The 14,236-nt window shown below is 43.2% G+C and overlaps 1 protein-coding gene and 1 pseudogene across 1 annotated transcript in view; one reads left to right on the top strand and one right to left on the bottom strand.

Annotated features, from left to right (window-relative positions):
• The window catches only part of RAB39A (RAB39A, member RAS oncogene family), a 29,659-nt gene that overhangs the window by 8,546 nt on the left and 6,877 nt on the right, over positions 1–14,236 (bottom strand). The window lies entirely within an intron of this gene.
• Positions 2,653–2,826, top strand: LOC125917881 (uncharacterized; annotated as a pseudogene).

Here is a 14,236-nt window from a genome sequence, read left to right on the forward strand (position 1 = left end):
GTTTTTCTTTCCATCGCACTTCCTCTCATTCTGTTCGTTGATTTCAACACTTATTTGGAGGAGCTGTCTGGTGTCATCTCTGTTACCTAATTTCTTCATTTCTTTTCTTTTTTTTTTTGTAATGTTTATTTATTTTTGAGAAAGAGATAGAGGGAGCACGAGCAGGAGAAGGGCTGAGAGAGAGGGAGACAGAATCCAAAGCAGGCTCCAGGCTCTGAGATGTCAGCACAGAGCCCGACGCAGAGCTCGAACTCAGGAACCATGAAATCATGACCTGAGCTGAAATCAGATGCCAACTGAGCCATTCGGTCGCCCTGTGGCTTCCTCATTTCTAATGAACTATTCTCGTCATTCTTTCTCACCTACTTCCTTTTCGTCATCAGAAATTCACTACTTCCAAAACTGCAAATATACAGCCTACGTTTTGATTAAAATCTCATAGCCTGCAGCATATTTTTACTGTGATAATTTCAAAATGTTATCAAGATTTGTAATCTACTCAGCAATTCCATGACTTGCTATCCATTAATACCCTCCTATTTTTACTGCCTTCCATGAGACATCACTATAATTGTTCTCTTAGAAATATCAAAATTCCCAAGCTCCTCCCCCCCACTGCTATACTCATCTGGGAAAACTACCTCCGGATCAGGCCAGCGTGCAGCCGAATGTTTCTGGGGAAGATCACTCAACCAGGCAGGCTGGTGTCACTATGAATTAATTATAACCACTTCCACGTAGACACTCATCACTGCAAAGGAATAGCGCTGGTTCAGGAGAAACTCTTCTCCCTCTTCCCTCACATTTAGGCTTCTACCATAGGAAGAAACAGGATTTCCATTTCGAACTTTTTCTCCCCACGAAGCAGAACGGGAGGAACACTCTACTCCTCTCATTAGACACCTGCATTGAAGGAAAAATGGCGGTTGTTTGGTCAGAATCTGTTTCTCAGGTTGGTGGGCAGAATCACTGTGTTCAAGGCTAGTACTCTTGCGTACCATCCTTCTCCACTGCCTTCCACTTTCTGAATCCAGGATGTTGGGTTGCTAATTGTGAGAGGTAGTGGGCGCCGTGTCTATGCTCATCACTGATTATCCAGTGATTCTCAAGGGCCTGGCACAAAGTGGGCACTCAGTACGTTCTTAGTGAGGGAATAAATGATTGATTTGGCAAAGCCATGAACACAGCCATTGGGGAAATGGGAGAAATGGCAGAGAGAATGAGAACGTTTGAGGGAAAGAGATACTAGTGTGAAAAAAGAACATTAAGATCATGTCGGTGCCCAACATTAAGATCTATTAGCAGCATGTTATGTTCTCACACCAAGGTCACTGAGTTGCTATGAGTGTGCCAGTGGCAGGGGAGAGTGGGTAAATGAAATATATATCCACGTATCCTAAATATATATCCCATGAAAATATGGTAGTCAGTAATTTCTGTGAAGTGTCTTGGGGGACAGGGATCTCTTAATCTGAGGCATGCTGTGAAAACCTCTCCAAAGACAAGCTGTGGTATCTTATGCCCCCTACCAAGAAGAAAAAAGCCTAATACTTGGTGGGCCTTTTTGGCTCTTGGAGGACACTAGTATAGTATCCGAATCTACCTCTCTGACCCATTTAGTGGGACAGCCAGTAGGCCACTAGCTTGAACAGGGCTGAAGGCAAGAGACGTCCCTTCAGCTGGTCCAAGCAACAATACAAGCAGCTTTGCTACTTGGCCCATGGTCCATCAGACCTAACGGTGCTTGCCTGAAGTACCTATGGCAGACTGGGATGCTCTATCAGGCCTGGGGAGGGACCCATCGGACAATTACAGGAGTGGCATTTGGGAAGAAAGGTACACCCTTTTTGCCAAAAGCCATCATACTTCTGAGAAGTAGTTCTTGGCTTACAACCTGGCTTTGACAGAGACCAAATGCCTAGCTGTGGGACACCAAGTGACTGTGTAATCTGAGTGCTCATCAGGAGCTAGGTATTCTCGTTTCATCAGGCTGGATCTTAGTCACCAAGCGGAAGCCATATATACACGTAAGACAGGGGTAGATCCTAAGGGGACCTGGAGTGACAAGGCTCACACCCCAAGCAGGCCTGCTTTTGCAGGACCCTCTCAACCCATGGCCTCATCTGGACTTCCCCATAACTGAAGAGGAAGAAACTCAAGTCTGCCTCACACATGGCGCTGCACACTATGCTGACAATGGTCAACCCCGCTCCACCATGGACTTGAAGGTCAGTGGAAAAGAGACCCCTCCCGTTCCTGGAACTTCTAGTGGAACTTTTTGCAGAGGAAGAGATGGAGACAGGTAGGCAGGGATCTACACCAATTCATGAGCAGAGGCTAAAGGTTTGGCATGGTGGAAAAAACAAGATCAGGGGACTGATAAGAAGGAGGTCTGGGGAAGAAGAGGTATGCAGATGGGTCTAGAGCACATGAATCCTTGTATTCTGTGTGAATACGCACCCCAGCCTCCCCTCTGTGGAGGAGTTCCTAATAACTGGCGAAACAAAATATCCTGCCCTACCATTATCTGTCAGTATTTCTACCCCAGTTTGGACTCAAAGACATCATGGCAGAAAGACGGAGGCTGTGACTGGGCTCAACAAAGACAGAGTTCTCTCTCCTGGACTGTCACTGTTTAATAGTTAACTGTCCATCGCTTCTTGGCCTTTGGGCTAAGATCAAGTGCAGTATCTGTTCTTTTCAGCGTAATAGTTAACTTTCGAGCAGCTACTGACACTTTTGGTATGGCATCTTACTCTGGGGGGACCATGACGGAAGGGACACTGATGCGTCCTCGCTGTAACAGACGTTTACGCTGGACTCAAACCATGCCAGCACCGCCGTCTATGAACTTACAGAATCCCTTACATCTAGACATGGTATCCCACACTTGGCTGCAGATCAAAGATCTCACTTAGCCGAGGAGGAGACAGGGAAATGGACGGGTGCCATGGGATTCGTTGATCTTACCATGTCACAATCACCTACAAGCATCTGGCCTTATAAAACCGTGGAATGGGCTAAGATTCTGTTACACCAATGTCCAGGAGGTAACACCTTGTGAGATTTTGGGATGACCCACGACATTTGTGTTTTAAACTAGCGAGGGATACAGTGTGTGTGTGTGTGTGTGGTGGGGTGGGGGGGTCCTCAGGCACAGATGCTGTGGTTTGGGAAACAAAGGGTGGAGGTGGGGTGATGGTACCTCTCACAATCGCACTTAATGAGTCACTACAATTTTTTGTTGCTTCTAATCCCTGTGACTCTGAACTCTGCTGATGTCAAGGTTTTAGTATCCAAAGGAGAAACGCTTTCACTAGAGAACCCTGTGATGCTTCCACCAAATCAGCTGAGACTGCCAACTGGTCATTTGGGGCTTCTTATGGAAGTGGGAGAACAGGCAAAAAAGGGGCAACAATATGGTGAGGACCACACTGGCCCCCCGTGGTGCCTGCTGCCCAGAATGCCTGCGATCTTTCGACTCATTCCAAGCCCGGTCCGCCCAGCTCCCAGTCATGTCTCTGTGCCTCAGACACGCTTCCAGTAACTTTCGTTTTAGATCAGGGTCCTCAAGCCGCTTTTGGTACTGGGGGCCAAAGCCCCGGTCGATAGTGTCCGCACAGTTTGTAAGGGAAGAGGGCAGAAAACAAAGCAACAGACATTTTGTAACGTTCAACATGGTTTCGTGAAGCCAAAACTCATTTTTCTTTGGAATTATTGTGGGTAAGCAACACATAAGATGAGATCCACCCTCCTAACAATTTTTAAAGCGTGCACTACACTATCGTCAGCTGCAAGCACGGTGCCATACGGCGGATCTCTAGAACTGTCTCATCTTGCATGACTGACACTCCATTCCCGTCAAACAGCAGCTCATTTCCTCCTCTTCCCCACTCCAGCCTCTGGTAACCACTATGCTTTCCGATTCCATGAGTCTGACTACTTTAGGCAACTTGTATCCATAGAATCACGCAGCATTTGTCCTTCTGTAACTGGCTTATTTCACTCAGCATAATGTCCTCAAGGGTCACCCATGTCATAGCATGTGACAGGATTTCCTTTTTTTTTTATGATTGAAGACTATTCAACGGTATGTTTATACCACGTTTTCTTTTAACCATTCATCTGCAAAGTTTGTTTGTTTATTTTTTTTTTTGGGAGAGAGAAAGAGCATGAGTGGGGGGGGGAGGGGTAGAGAGTGAGGGAGACAGAGGATCTGAAGTGGGCTCTAAGCTGCCAGCACAGAGTCCGACGTGGGCTCAAACTCATGCACTGTGAGATCACAACATGAGCCAAAGTTGGGCACTTAACCGCCTGAGCCACCCAGGAGCTGCAGTTTATTCTTTTTTTAATTTTTAAAAACTTTAAAAAATGTTTACTTATTTTTGAGAGAAAGAGAGAGAGAGCACGAACAGGGAGGGGCAGAAAGAGAGGGAGACACAGAACGTGAAGCAGGCTCCGGGCTCCGAGCTGTCAGCACAGAGCCCGATGTGGGGCTCGAACTCACGAACCGTGAGATCATGACCTGAGCCGAAGTCAGATGCTTAACCGACAGATGCTCCAAGTTTATTCCTACAGTATATGTGCTTTAGAAAAGAAAAATGGTCATCTAATTTATGTTAATTTTCCTGACTTTTTTCCTCTGAAATAACATGTGGACACATGATAGTGACCTTCCATTTGCAACGAATCACGTAATACAGAAGCAATGCAATCGAGTGTGAATGAAATGCCTTCGGGAGTTTGAAGTGTTTTTTTGACCCAAACGACATGATTCCTGAGATTCTAAAAAATGTAAGTATCTCAAAGTAAGCAGTTACCTAGTTTCCTGGAGGGCACTGAAAACAAAATGCTGTTGTCCTATGAAGGACAAAAGTCCACAGGCCCTGGAATGCACAAGATTATTTGTACTATATTATAGTTACTTATTTTGAAATGCTATCTGAAAGTGGCAAGATTATCTAACTCCTGTCTGCTGTTGTTATGAATTTCGTTGGACGTGCACAGGCGTCTTAAAAAAGCAACGAAATATAGAGCGCTGGCTGACTTTACTTAGGTAAAACGAACCAGATGTTCCATCCTGGAAATGTCCTTTTTGTGGCTTTGCCAGTTGTAAAACAGGCATTTAGAGGATATAAGTAGTTTGATGCCAGAGGCTGCTGGAAGCAAGCAGTCTGTGAGTGCATTAGCCCTGTGAGTGCTTTTCACCATGACCTTACATCCCTACTGCCCTTCTGGGAATAGTCATTGCGTTGAGGCTTTATTTTACCTGCCTCACTGGCCTTGTCATTCAGGCCCTGAGCACTGCTTTCCAGTTGAAGAGACAAGTCTCCCCTCTCCTTTTATTATTACTGACTCTAACAACCCCTCTCTGGCCCGAGATTCTGAAACTTGGAGCTCATGACTTAAGTTATGCTTTGGTATCCATACAAACATTAAAATCTTCTTTGTGTAATTCCAGGGTATCTGCATAAAATATCAAGTCTGTGGTTGCAGAGGCTACATACACATTACCAACAAGACCTAACAGGCCGTATTCTCTCTTTGAATGTGAATCAACTCCCATGACCACCTTCTTCTATTTTCCTTTTATGACACATCATCACTTTTTAATAGTGAGGCCTTCCCACCTCCTAACATGCTCTGTTTCAGTCTTATCTTCCATTTTCCTCCACAGCAGTTAACATTGATATCCTATGTAGTTTTTCCAGTTTATTTGGTTATAGCCTGACTCCTCCCATTACAAGATAAGCCCCGAGAAAGCAAGGATTTTTGTTTTTTTCTTCTGGAATGCTGTATCCCTAGTGTCTAACATCTTAGCAGAACTGGGCATGATGTGTCCTACCAATATTTGTAAAGGAATACATCAACAAGTGAATAAGGTCATACCCTCAGACTGTGCCCAGGCGGCGTGCAAACGCTGACCAAATGGGAGAACAGAGGAATAGCAAAGAGCTTTTCTCCTTTTGATATTTATGGTAGGGATTTGCAAAGCCAAAAGGAGAGAGAAATGGGCTGAATAAGAGTAGATACTTAAAAGCACATAGGCGAAATCACCCACGTTTTCTAAAGTACGTTAAGTTGGTAGCAATTCAAATGGGTACTGTGCAGCGGCCTCTGGAAGGTAGAACAAGTTATGTGTGAAAATCGAAACAGTTTATTTGGAAATTAAAGGGAACTCTCTCTAGTTTCGCTGTCTGCAAGGCGATAATGGAAGGATGCTTATTTTGTATATTTGGTTTGTTAACAGAAAATACATAAAAGACTTCAGCACTCAGTCCAATGTTTTCTGGCATCCGTCTGCCAAATAAAAATAAGACAATGACCATCTTCTCATGATTATTTTATTTTTCATATAGCACAGTGCATTACGTGATCTACACAATTAAACAATAGTTCTCCTCGGGTTCTAATCCTCCCACCATTTTCGTGACTTACGTCCCTTTCCATATGGCTTTGTCTGTGCTGCTGGGTTTCCCGTGCTTTTGTACATTTCCCCACGTCTTGGGATTTACCACTGGTGTTTCTCTCTTTCTCATTTCATTCTATCTCTGATTTATTCAGCTCTTATTTTCAAGTTATTTGAACAGACTATGCTCACGTTCTTTTTCTGAGTTTGTGTTTTTATCAAAGTTACATGTGCACTTGCCCCCTATCCTTACTTTTCCCCATTCCCCAACTAGCCAGTGTCATTACATCATCATTTTAGATACATCATTTCTTGGCATCTGTGTTTATTCTGATCATGGACTTTCTTTTCATTGCTGAGCCCTGACGTAAACTGTGACTTCCCCCTTCCTGCACAACGTCTTCTAGACTGAACAATTATCTCATGTATTAGTAAAGATAGGCCAGGCTTGCTATATAACAAAACACCCACCTGTCGATGGGAAGAATGATAGAGAATCTGGACTTATTTAAAAAAAAATTTTTTTTTAATGTTTATTCATTTCTGAGAGAGCACAAGTGGGGAAGGGCAGGGAGGGAGGGAAACATGGAATCCGAAGCAGGCTCCAGTCTGCAAGCTGCAGCGCAGAGCCTGATGCGGGACTCGAACCCACGGACTGGGAGATCATGACCTGAGCTCAAGCCAGATGCTTAACCAACTGAGCCACCCAGGCATCCCTCAACTTTATTTTGAATGTTTTATTTTTTTTCCTACTGTGTTTCTAAAAGCTCTTTTGTTCTCAAAATATTTTTTTTTAAAAATTGGCATCCTGTTCTTATTTTATGATTGTAATATTTTCCCATTATCTCTATTAGTAAATTAAAGACAGTTATTTTTTTCTTTGTGAACCTTCCCTTCCCCCTTATTAAATTTGTTTCTCCGGTTGCCTCTGGTCTCTGTTTGTTTTGGTGTCTAGGTTTTATATTACAGATTTCCTAATATTTCTTGCAATTACTCCTTGAGACCAAAAGCCCCACAGTCAGAGAATTAGGCTGGATCACTGAGTTGAGGAAACTCCCATGTTGCTAACTTACGTTTCTCTTCTTGGGCTAGTCAGATTCTTCAGAAATGACTTCACCAATGTTCAGGGGTTCTGTTTTTTATTTTTATTTTTTAACCAATGTCCTGTTTGAAGGGTGAGGGGCTGACTGGGAGCTGTGTGGGGAGGGGGGAGGACTAGACTGTAATAGCATCCAACATGCATGCATTCACTTAATGCCCTTTTCTTTTTTTTAATGCCCTTACTTTTAATAAGAGACCCCAACCTCAAGTATGCGTGGTGCTTCCAACTGAAGACTGTATATTTAATTCTTTTCCAAGAATAAATTTCCATTTTTTTGCCAATGTGGGGGGAGGGGGAAGTCACCTGATGTGTGGAATGGTGGTAGGGATGTGAGGATCCAAGCCTTCTTTCTTTCCTTTTTCTTTTCTTTTCTTTTTTTTTTTTTTTTAATTTTTGAGAGAGAGAGAGAGAGAGAGAGAGAGAGAGGAAGAGAGAGAATACCAAGCAGGCTTCGTGCTATCAGTGCAGAGCCTGATGCGGGGTTTGATCTCAGGAACCATGAGATCATGACCTGAGCTGAGATCAAGAGTCAGATGCTCAAGCAACTGAGCCGCCCTCGGTCCCCAGGATCCAATCTTTCTTAACTAGACCGACAATCAATGATGCTCATTTTAGCACCTGCACTTCCAGAAGTATCTTGTGCCAGCCATTTCCTGAGTCTTTAGGGCTTGGATGGTATATATTGGCTTGGGTTTTTAGCTTTTTCCATCGCTTGCTTAGAAGCCAGTTTTCTTGAATCTCCTAATTCATTTACCATTCCTCCATCTGCTTTCCTGCTTCCGAAATTTGGTTGCTGTTGTTTCTTTACCTACTTTCCTTGTTTGAGGGTTTACAGTTCCAAAACAAAACAGCACTATCGTCCCTTTAGTGAGGTTTCAGGGGAAAAAAGCTAAAATAGACATAGGCGTTCAATCTGCCATCATGACCTGAAGCCTCTTCTTTTTCTATTGCGGTTGGTCCTTCTGCTATTTCTCACAGATCCTTCATGTCCCAGCATCGAGGACCGTCTTCTTTGGGACACACACATCCTCTGAAATGAGCCCTCACTCCAGGCACAGAGGACAATTCCTCCCTTTGTTCTGCCACTAGAACTTTATTTTATTAAAAATTTTTAAATATTTATTTCTGAGAGAGAGACAGAGTGCAAACGGGGGAGGGGCAGAGAGAAAGGGAGACAAAATCTGAAGCAGGCTCCAGGCTCTGAGCTGTCAGCACAGAGCCTGACATGGGGCTCAAACCCATGAACCATGAGATCATGACCGGAGCCGAAGTCAGACGCTTAACTGACTGAGCCACCCAGGCGCCCCTGGAACTTAATTTACTACTTACTGGCCTTTACTGAAATTCTTTGATTGTTATCTTTCTTTGCTGCAAGTCTGTAAGAGAGAGGTCTAATGGTCTCCCAATGTCTATTCTCCCTGTCTACCTTTAGTGACAGAACTCCCAAGTGTTAGCTGGCACACAGCAACTCAGATAGAGACTGTATTCCCCAGCTCTCCTGAAGTCAGCTGTGGTCCGTCCCTAAATCCGGTTCAACGGGACATGAGAAGCAGTGTGTGCACTGTGTGGTACATCTACTTGGAAAAGCCATTTGCAGTAGGCTTCCTCCTTCTCCTTCTGACCTGACCTTCGCTAGGAAAATGGAAAGACAGAAGAATCCTGGAAGGTGATCTTGAGGCAGAGCCGCCCTGACCGCCCAGAACCATTCACTCTGGACTACGGTGGCAGGAGAAACAAAGCTCTGTATTATGTAAGGTGCCATATTTGGGCAGCTCTTAGTTACAGCAGCATAGTCTGCACCACATAGAGAGCAGCATGGACCTTGGATGTAAGACTACACCTTACTTTTCGCCCAGTACCCAATACCTACGGCAGGCTACTTCATACAAGTTTGTTCATTGCAGCGGCAGGGCTCACTCCTGCCACTAAGTGCAGCAATGCGGTCACGGGGTACCGTGTAGACGCCAGGGAATTGTCATCGCGGCCACACGTGCTTGCCATCAGTTACTGGTATTGCTACCGTTGTGCAAAGCGATTTCACCCTTGTTTTCTGAATATAGCAGGAAAATAATGGTTTGGTGGAGAGGATAATTAACATGGGTATACAGAGGACAGGGGGAGGGGTTTGTGTGCAAACAGATTATTTTTCAAGACAGAAACTGCAAAATGTGTCAGTGAAACTCTTCAATCACAACAGGAGGCATGGTGCAGCAGAAAGGACAGTGAATACAGAGCTAAGAGAACAGGGTTCTTTGGCAAACCACTAAGGAGCTATAACCTCTGGGGCAAGTCAAAGCCTTCCTGGACATTAATTGCATTATTAAAAAATGAGACTGTTGGGGGCGCCTGGGTGGCTCAGTCTGACTTCGGCTCGGGTCGTGATCTCACGGTTCGTGACTTCGAGCTTCGCGTTGGTCTTTGGGCTGACAGCTCGGAACCTGGAGTCTGCTTCGGATTCTGTGTCTCCCTCTCTCTCTGTTCCTCCCCCACTAGCACTCTGTCTCTCCCTCTCTCAAAAATAAAAAAGACAAAAAAAAAAATTAAAAAAATAAATGATAGTGTTGTATCAGACCACCTGTCTGTTCCCTCCCAGTCCTGTGGCTATAGTTATTTATCTATTAGAATGGCCAGGCCAGCATGTTGACCACAGGTGGCTGACCTCCGTGGCTTCTTTCTTGTATGTTTCTCCCCCACTTTCTTGCAGGTTGTTTTCAATTCATATCTCACCAATTTTCTTTGCGGCCAATGGTGCTTTGCATACAACTAACTACATCTTGTCTTCCACCTTTTTTATTTTTTTTTTGTAATTTATTAAGTTTATTTATTTATTTTCAAGAGAGAGTGAGAGAGAGCATAAGCGAGGGAGGGATAGAGAGAGAGGAAGACAGAGATTCCAGACACAGGTTCCAGGCTCCATGCCATCAGTGCAGAGACCAACACGGGGCTCCATCTCACAAACCACAAGATCATGACCTGAGCTGAAATGAAGAGATGAATGCTTAACTGACTAAACCATTCAGGCGCCCTGAAATTTCAAGAGTTTTAAAAGGGAAAACTTTTAAATCATATGGTATCATGTCCAGAAGCACCAGCAAAAGAGACATAGAGAATCACATGAAAGAAGAAACTGTGAGATTCTCAAATATATTCCTAAAACTTAAGGAATTGCCTACACTTTTTCTTTTCGAAGTATTGTTTCCTAAAGTGCTCTATCTCCTTACCTACCTACCTACCTACCCATCAGTTACTAAAATGCTTTTGTAAAAAGACTCTGAGTTGGGAAATCTCATATCTATCTCGGGGATTCACAATGTGTATTACCAGGTCCATATATTAAAAGCTCTGACAAATCCCTCAATTTCCCACCCCATTTAATCAAGGAAACCTTTTCTCAAATTACACCTATTAAAATCACTCTGAACAATGCTATACTGAAGAAAAATGAGAGGCAATGCCTAGAATTTAAGAAATTATAATCTTGCAAATATAACCACTCTACAATCCAGCAATTGCACTATTAGATATTTACCCAAAGGATACAAAAATACAGATTTGAAGGCGTATATGCACCCTAATGTTTATAGCAGCATTATCAACAATAGTCAAACTATGGAGAGAGCCCAAATATCCATCAACTGATGAATGGATAAAAAGATGTGGTGTGTGTATGTGTGTGTGTACACACACACACACACAATGGAATATTACTCAGCCATCAAAAAGAATGAAATCTTTCCATTTGCAGTGACATTGTTGGAGCTGGAATGTTTTATACTAAGCTAAATAAGTTGGTCAGAGAAAGACAAATATCATGGGATTTCACTCATATGTGGAATTTAAGAAACAAAACAGATAAACATATGGGATGGGGTGGGGGGACAAAGAGAAGAGAGGGAAACAAACCACAAGAGACCCTTAATGATACAGAACAAACTGAGGGTTGAGGGGGGGGAGGGGGGGGGGGGTGATGGGGCTAGATGGATGATGGACATTAAGGAGGGCACTTGTTGTGATGAGAACTGGGTGTTGTATATAACTGATGAATCACTGAAATCTACTCGTGAAACCAATATTGCATGGTATGCTAACTAAAATTTAAATTTTAAAAAAGGAGAAAAAAAAGAAATTACAATCTTTCTTCATAATGCCAGAAAGTTCTTAACATCTATCTAACTTCTGTTTGGACTATTCTCTCTTAATCTCTTCTCAAAGAGGGTTCAATTTGGGCTCCACACCATTCTTTTTGTATTTCTGAGGCAGGAATCTGTTATTAAGGCTATCCCTCAGCCTTATTTATTTGAGGCCGTTTCACACAAATTCCTACGAAAAGGAAACACATTTGGAAAGACTAAAAAATCAGAAGAGGGGCGCCGGGGTGGCTCAGTTGGTTAAGCGTCCAACTTCAGCTCAGGTCATGATCTTGCGGTCCATGAGTTCGAGTCCCCCGTTGGGCTCTGTGCTGACAGCTCAGAGCCTGGAGCCCGTTTCAGATTCTGTGTCTCCCTCTTTCTCTCTCCTCCCCTGCTCATGCTCTGTCTCTCTTCTCAAATAAGCATTAAAAAAAAAATTTTTTGAAAAAAAATTAAATATCAGAAGAAAAAACACTCTAAACATTCTTAGTAAAGGAAGATAAATTTATTTATTTATTTAGAGACAGAGAGAAAGATAGAGAGCGAGAGAGAGCTTCCCAAGTAGGCTCTGCACTGTCAGCATGGAACATGAGATCATGACCTGAGCCCAAATCAAGAGTCGACACTTAACCGACCCTGTCATCCAGACGCCCCGGCACCGAGATATTTTTGATGGTTTTGTTATATCAGTTATATCCTAGCTACTGATACCAGTTGATGGTCTTAAAAGACATACTTCCAGTAATACAGTCATTTGACTTAGCAAGTTGTTCCTAAATTAAAAATGAATTGCTACCATAGGAAGGAAAACAGAAAAAGTCACTACATCTCAAGAATGTTTAAGAGAATGCTATTCACTGGGGCATCTTGGTGGTTCAGTTGGTTAAACATCTGACTGACTCTTGATTTTGGCTCAGGTCATGATCCTGTGGTCCCTGGGATCAAGCCCTGTGTTGGTAGCCTGGACCCTGCTTGGGATTCTCTTTCTCTCTTGGTCTGCCCCTGCCCAGCTCACTTGCTCTCTCAAAATAAAAAAAAAAACATAAGAAAAAAAAAAAAGAAGAAAGAATGCTGTTAAGATTTTAAACCAAACTAATGTCAGCTAGCCATCAATATTTACTTAGTCGTGCTTATATGCAGAACTGCTTACCTGTATTTTGAAACACTTTTCACAGCTTAAAGTATAAATATACTTTAACCTTTGTTTCATGTTTTTCTGGAACTCCTAAAAGTCAGACCAGTACTTTATTACATAAAGTGATTCCTTTCAGAAAACAATGTTTGTTTGTTTCTACCATAAAAAGATGTTTTATGATAAGCCAGGTAGAGTGTGTGGGGTAGTAATTAAAGAAAAAAAGTTTTTAGTGTTTATTTATCTTTGAGAGACAGAGAGAGAGAGAGAGAGAAATAGAGAGAGCGTGAGTGGCGAAGGGACAGAGAGAGAGGGAGACACAGAATCCAAAGCAGACTCCAGGCTCCGAGCTGCCAGCACACAGCCCGATGCGGGGCTCAAACTCACGAACCTTGAGATCATGACCTAAGCTGAAGTTGGATGCTTAACTGACCAAGCCACCCAGGCACCCCTGGGGTAGCAATTTTTAAAGTGAACTTCCCTAAATTATGTATTAGCAGAATTGATGAAAAGTTGCTGACATTTAGGGATTTATTAAAATCAGAAGTATAGGTTTGCAGGTACTTTGCTTTAGAAAGAATTAAAATAGCTTATTAAAGCAATATGTGATGTTCCCTGGTGTGTGTGTGTGTGTGTGTGTGTGTGTGTGTGTCTCAGTATCACTTTTTCCACTCACCTTTTCTACTGCTTGACTGAGCAGACTAGAAAAAAGAAGATTCCCTCTAACTCAGTCAGGATAAGAATAACTAATATAAGAAATATCCTTAGGCCGTTCCAAGAAGTCCTCTTTAATTTTTTTTAATGTTTATTTATTTTTGAGAGTGGGGGGAGGGGCAGAGAGAGAGGGAGACACAGAATCCGAAGCAGGCTCCAGGTTCTGAGCTGTCAGCTCAGAGCCCGACAGGGGGCTCGAACTTGTGAACTTGTTTACCATGAGATCATGACCTGAGCTGAAGTCAGACACTCAAGTGACTGAGCCACCCAGGCACCCCTAAGAAGTCCTCTTTAAAAACTTTAGAGCAACATGACGATGAAAGGGAAGTTGTTAAAAAATCTGTATATGCTTGGCAAAGTGACACTGGCTAGAAATTTCTACCCTCTCTCTGAGCAAAGCACTTTTCTTCAAGTGAAGACTTTACTGTGGTGTTCTATGTACTCACAACATCATCTCTAAGTTTCTTTTTCTAGCCCTTGCTGTGAAAGCTAAACACGGGGTCAAGGTGCCAGAACAGGTGGTCATCACTGTAGCGTCAGGAGAGGAGATTCCAACACCCACCGGCCACATACCTGGAGCTCTGCTAACAGGCAAGCATCAGGATGAGACATTCTCTCACTAGGTGGCCGCCCTCTTTTAGAACAGCGATACTCCTGGCAAGACTCTTACTAAGTTGTTTTCGACCATGGGTAATTTCGTGTCTCTCCCTGAAGCCAAAATGGACAATGAAGGGATGTGAGGGAGGACA

This window comes from Panthera uncia, chromosome D1 (assembly GCF_023721935.1).
Source record: "Panthera uncia isolate 11264 chromosome D1, Puncia_PCG_1.0, whole genome shotgun sequence".
In the NCBI taxonomy this organism is placed as follows: domain Eukaryota; kingdom Metazoa; phylum Chordata; class Mammalia; order Carnivora; family Felidae; genus Panthera; species Panthera uncia.